Raw genomic sequence first — 6000 nt, forward strand, 5'->3', positions numbered from 1 at the left:
ACAGCTCCTGCCTGGCTCAGGGAACAGGCAGAGCCAGCTTGTGTGTGCCTGCAGAAAATCATGTCACTGTCCTAGATGTGTCCCTGTGCTGGTGTAACCACAAAATCACATCCCAGCTTCAGCTGGCAAATCCCTCTGAGTAACTGGACAAAGGAAGAAAGTGTTGATACACCAAGGAAGCCTATCAGATTCTCAAAAATCAATGAATAATTTTAAAAAAAACACCAAAATTATATTGTTTGGGACATGTGGCATGAATTCTCCAGCAGCTGTGTTTGCTCTTCATGGAATAAAGGTTAAGATGTGAGTGAGGAAGATGTGGGTGAGGAAGATGTGGAGTCCACCACAGCAGTCTTGGGCTTCCCGTAAAACTTGGGCTTTCCATAAAACTTGGGCTTTTCATAAAACTTGCCAGCGATCAAAATTTGTGAGCTAGCAAAACATCACCAGCCTTCCCCTCCAAAGAAAGATGGGGAAAAAAGGCATTTCACTCCTGGGGATGCCTCTGAGATACCACGGAAGGCTCCATCAGGTTGATTGTGGATGTGTGTCTGAGTCAGCTGCTGCAGGAACCTCCACGGGCTGATTCACCTGCCCCCTCCAGGATGGCATGAACCACTCTGCTCATCCCTCACACAGAGAATTAGGGTGATTGTCTTGGATGTGAACATTTAGTTTTCAGATGCTTTCAGAGAGTAGATGAGCATCATCCAGGCAGCCAAACACTTCCGAGTGAGAAAGCCTTCCTTGCACATTAAATGAGCAATAGTTTTGCTGGGGGATCCTTTGGGGACAAGTTTCTTCTTGAGAATGAGGGAATTTATACATCCTCCACCCCTGTGAGATGGACCTAATGATGCATCTGCTTAATTCAGTCACATTTCCATTCAACACTTTTTTTTTTCCTTAATCCTCACAGACTGGACAATGCACTGTCCCTTGCAGTGAGAGAAAGTAGCAAAATTTGCCTGATTCTGAGCCACAAATGAATAAAAATAAAAAATCCAGGCTATTAACCCACCACACAGATTAAAACGTCTTTTCCTGCCCTAACCCTCAGATCCATTTAGCAAAGCAACAAATCATAGATAACAGGCCATAATTATCCTTCCATTTGCAGCTCCTGAGCAATCCTGACCCAAGCATCTCTAATGCAAAAGCCACTGTGACTGAGGCACATTTCTTGTGAAATGCCTCAAACTGAATGGACAAACCTGAAAACAGACCTGGCAGATGTTTAATGTATGTTCAGTAAGGAGCTCTTAGACATCAATACTCCCAATGTGTTACAAAATAAATTATTATTATTATTGCTGTTGCCATAATTATTATTAAGAAGAATTTGACCATATACATACTCATCCCCTTTTCTCTCAGTTTTAGAGTGAATTATGAATTACATTAACAAAAACTAGAATTATTGAGTTATTTGTTGGGTATTTTGGTGCTTGTTTTAGTTTGGGTTTTTTTAACAGTAACATTAAGCAGAGGTTTTTCCATCTTTAAAAACTTTAAAAAAAACCCCAAAACTATGGCAGTCAGATCAATGTAGTTTCAGATTGTAGCTCTCTATCAAGGAGTAAGATATGACACCTGAATGAGCAGGGATGAGACAGTCAGGGTGTCTCCAGGGCAGATAAACTGAAGGATTTGTATTTAACAGAGCAGCAAACAAGAGTCCCTGCAGCTGCGTATTTCTGTGTATTTTCCCTTCTGAGGAAATATTTCTCAGCACAACAGCCACTCTGGCTTTAAATCCTCTGTGTGGTGATGCTCCCACCTTTTCTTTAGGAGATGGAATGGTTTCGCTTGTCCTAAGAAGTTCAGCCCTGAAATTATTAATCTGGCTACTCTGGAGATGAGCTTGCAGGGGAACACAATCACTGAGCTGCAGTGAGTTACATAAACAAGGCTCGAACAACCCAGTGAGTTTTATACTCATTCCTACTTTGCCTTGTGCAGCTAAAAGTGAAAGCCTAAGGAGACCCATAATAAATTGAGAGAGCAAAAGGTGGTCAGAGGATAAAACACCAGCAAAGCAATGGGGTGAGGGGTGGACATTCTGCCATGAAGCTTCTGAAAAAAAGAAAAAAAATCCCCCTTTTTTCCCCATATATTTGTGCCCACTCAATTACAATCCAAACAGCGTTTCAGCAGCCACAACAGACACAGGAATTCTAGAACTTGTTAGTGCTGTGGAAAACTACCAAACACCTTTCTGTATGCAAAGCATTCCCTAAGAACAGAACAAGTTCAGCACCAAGGGAACTGGGAAAGTCTCCTCAGGGATACTCTGAGCAGCCTCTTTCAGTGGTGCCACAGCTCACTCTGACCAGACACTGTCAGCAAAGATGACTTTCAAGTTGTGGATAGCAAAAAAAGAGAGATTTCCTCACTGCTGCATTTATATCCCTTTCAGCAGAGCTGTTCCACTTCTGTCCTGATGTGGAAAATTTACTCCAAAATCCTGTTGACTGCAGTGTGTGCCGAAGCACAGATGGTATGGGATTGGCTGGATGTGACAGGAGCAGAGGAAATGGAAACAAGCAGACACAAGCCAACAAAAAAATTCCCCTGCTTGACTTAAAGACTGCGGCTGCACTCTCTGGGCCAAGGAAAGGGGTGAAATAAAATTGAGCATCTCCACTGACTTCCACATCCTCAGATCAGTTTTCCTCTCCTGGGAGCAGTGGCAAATAAGCAATTTCTCTGTTAAATCAGGACTAACTGATATTTCTGCAGGTTTCTCCACCAGGCATGAGCTGCAGCATGATTCTGCCCTGAGTTCACTTTTTTTTCTCAGTGCTTCTTAACTCAGATACTCTGCTTTCATTAAAAGATAATCTGAGCTAATTTAGGAATTAGACTGTTTGTACTAAGTGTGCTCAGAAGGCAGGAAAGGCAAACAAAATCTGCTACATTGGAATGAATCAGCTCAGGGACACGGGGCTCAACTTAGCAAAGGCACAGGCACATATGGAACTCAACCCCAGGAAAAAAATATCTCCAGGATGCTGTCTCAGTCAGCCAAAGGAGGAGAGATGTGATGAACAAAGGTCTGAATGTGCTCAGCAGTGCAGCCCACAAGCTCAGAAATCTCAGTTTCTCTCTCCCTGGTAGCATCCTACAACAGAGCTCCTGCCTCCCTGTTTGTGAGCAGCAGGTCTGGGCAGCACCGTGCCAGCAGCAGAATTCCTAAACCCACAGAGAGGAAGGAGCCCCAGCAGCAGAATTCCTAAACCCACTGTGAGCAAAGAGCCCCAGCAGCAGAATTCCTAAACCCACAGTGAGGAAAGAGCCCCAGCAGCAGAATTCCTAAACCCACAGCGAGGAAGGAGCCCCAGCAGCAGAATTCCTAAACCCACAGTGAGGAAGGGGCCCTCCAGTTTTCCTGCAGGAACTTCCATGGATGATGGAAAAGCTAAAGCCGAGGAGCGAGCACAAAGCCTGTTTAAAGAGAAATAAGTGTATTTATCCCACAAAAAGCCCCCTCCTCGTGACCTTGAAGGCTGTGGTTATCCTCCCAGCCATTCACACGCCTTTGGTTGGAGAGAACAAAACAGCGGAAATCTTGAGATAAATGCCCGGGACAAAATAAGATCAATTGGAGCTGTCCTGAATGACAGCAAAGCAGCAACCCTGGCCCAGAGCACATGGAAACAGGTGGGAATAAAACAGGAAGACCACAACCCACACACAAGCAAACACATCAACTCTAATCCAACTCCCCTTATTGCCCTGACCAGCATTCCTTAATTATTCACCAAATTCCAAATGTTGCCTTACCCAACCTACAGGACAGCTTCTTCCAAGCCAGCTCCAGGGTGTTTGGCATTAGCCAAAGAGAGATGCTTGTATAACACATTCTTTCTCTGCAGCTACACCAGGAGCACTTTCAGGAGTTTGCCTCCCTGCTATCATAAACCTCCAGTAATCAAACATTCCCTTGGATTAGCCATGGAAGCATTTCCCTGCTGTACCTGACCTGTGCTGCATAGGCTGGGCAGAGGAGTGAGGGGGCTGTGTACCCAAATAACAGCAAGTGCAAACCCATTTGTTGTTTTTTCGACTCCAGCAGATGAAATTAAAAAATCCAATATGCTGCTTCAGTTACATATTGCTGTACCAGTCCACCACTCGCACTGTAATTAACATGCACCAGACGGATGGTAATTGATAATTCCCTGAGAAAGAATCACATCACTTTGCTGCCTTATTCACTTTAGTTAAGATTTTCTCCTTATTACAGCTACCTCCAGGGCTACTCCAGTACATCCTTCAAGCTAAAGGCCAGATTCTGTTTACCTGCAGATCAGACGCAGAAGAAATCCACTGACTTCCAGGGAGTTCTTCCAAATCTGCTGCTGTGTAAGTGGGATGATCATGTAACCATAAACACCAGTGTGCCACTAATCAAATCTCCCTTTTTTTTTTTTTTTTCCCCATGCATTTTCCAGTTCTGCACAGCAAGCTGCATTATCACATTCTCGTTCCCTCCCTGGCTGCAAACTCCTCAGATTCCAACACACATACCTGAACGCTTCGCATCCTAAATTCAGAGCACAGCGGGCAAGAGCCTGTCCTGCGTGCCATCCCCCTGACCGAAGATGTGCTGGGCATGCAGATGGTATTATTAGAGCCAGCTGTTCAAACCCTGATAAGGTGAGGTGCCCAGAGCACACGAGCAGAGGTCAAAGGCACACGAACCGCAGTTTCTCCCTGCTACCCCACAGCGAAAACAAGCGAGTCCCGCTGCGCTGCTTGGAGGGTGAATCAGAGTTTCTGCGGCAGGTGAGGATGCAGAGCTGCATCGGGAGCCGTGGGCTCGGAAACGCCGGCAGCAGCGGCGGGGCTGTTAGCAATCAGGTTTTATTTACCAGCCATATTGTGTTAAAACCAGACGTGATTGCCATACCGAGCGCCTCGACCTGTCACCGCCAGCAAAAGGGAGATTGATTTGTTTGCAGAGAACCAAATCCGTCTGGAGGACGCATCCTCCGAGCCTGCCGAAGGCAGGGAGCCCGCATGCAATTCCCCCCTGAAGAAGCGTGCCCAGGACGCGGAGGGACGAGCCGCTAAACCAGCGACCAATGTCACTCGCCGGCGAGCCGCCGGCTGCGGCTGTGCCATCCCCGGGCTCGGGGGACGGGGCTGCCCCGGGAGGAGCCGGGGGAGGCCGGGGAAGGACTCACCATTGCAGCAGGGCTCCGTCCCGGCGCTGGCGGTGCCGCATGCCCGCGGGCGGGCTCCGTGGCCGCGGGGAGCGGGCCGGCCCCGCTGCCCGCGCTGGCTCCGAGCGGCCGCGCTGCCCCCGGCCGCGGGAGGGGTCGGCGCCTCCGAAGGGAATCCAAATTCCTCCTCCCTCGCCTGCCGCACATGTCCAGGCTGCCTTTGCTCAGGGGATAGGCCAGCTCCTGGCCGTGAAGGAATTTGCCATCGCTAAATCAGAAAAAAAAAAAAAAAACAAAAAAAAAACCCCTAACAAACCCAAACAACAAAATAAAAGCAAGAAGGGAGGTGGGATATTTTAAAACTTTTTCCCCCCTCTCTAATTTTTGTTTTCTTTTTTTTTAAAGGGGTGTCGGTGCTCGGGGCGGGGCGGGGGATGAGAGGGGTGCTCGGGCTGGCTGAGATGCTGTGCCGGGCTGAGATGCTCCCCTGTGCCTGTGTGTGATTCTCATACCCAGACAATGCTCTGCAAAGCGAGCTGGTCCTGCGGAGAAATGCAAACACCTCCTCCCCCGGGTGCCTGAGCAAAGGCAAAGCGATATGGAACCAATAGCTTCTCCTTGGCTGCTCTCATTAATATGGAGGAGAAAAAGAAACCAATGAGGAGGAGTGGGAGGAGGGATTTATTCAAATCAAATTTCCCGAATCGAACACCCTTTCTCCCTTTTTTTTCTTTCCTTTTCCCACGTACCCCAAACCTGCCTTCTCCCTGTCGCCGTAGCCCCGTTTCTGCTGTTCCAGAAATTTTTATTTCTTATTTTGTTTCTGTGA

At 47.4% G+C, this 6000-nt stretch overlaps 1 protein-coding gene across 13 annotated transcripts in view; it reads right to left on the reverse strand.

Annotated features, from left to right (window-relative positions):
• ADCYAP1R1 (ADCYAP receptor type I) overlaps window positions 1–5799 on the reverse strand; it is a 152707-nt gene extending 146908 nt beyond the window's left edge. For 5 of the 13 annotated variants that reach the window (XM_064420391.1, XM_064420321.1, XM_064420162.1 and 2 more), the window contains exon 1: window positions 5193–5758. The gene's annotated coding sequence lies outside the window, so the exon portion shown is untranslated. Of the gene's footprint in view, window positions 1–3786; window positions 3809–4533; window positions 4746–5192 lie in introns of those variants that run through there. The other 8 variants (XM_064420702.1, XM_064420546.1, XM_064420466.1 and 5 more) reach the window with 5 other exon arrangements.
• Between the last annotated feature and the right edge of the window lie 201 nt (window positions 5800–6000).

This window comes from Passer domesticus, chromosome 1 (assembly GCF_036417665.1).
Source record: "Passer domesticus isolate bPasDom1 chromosome 1, bPasDom1.hap1, whole genome shotgun sequence".
Lineage (NCBI taxonomy): Eukaryota > Metazoa > Chordata > Aves > Passeriformes > Passeridae > Passer > Passer domesticus.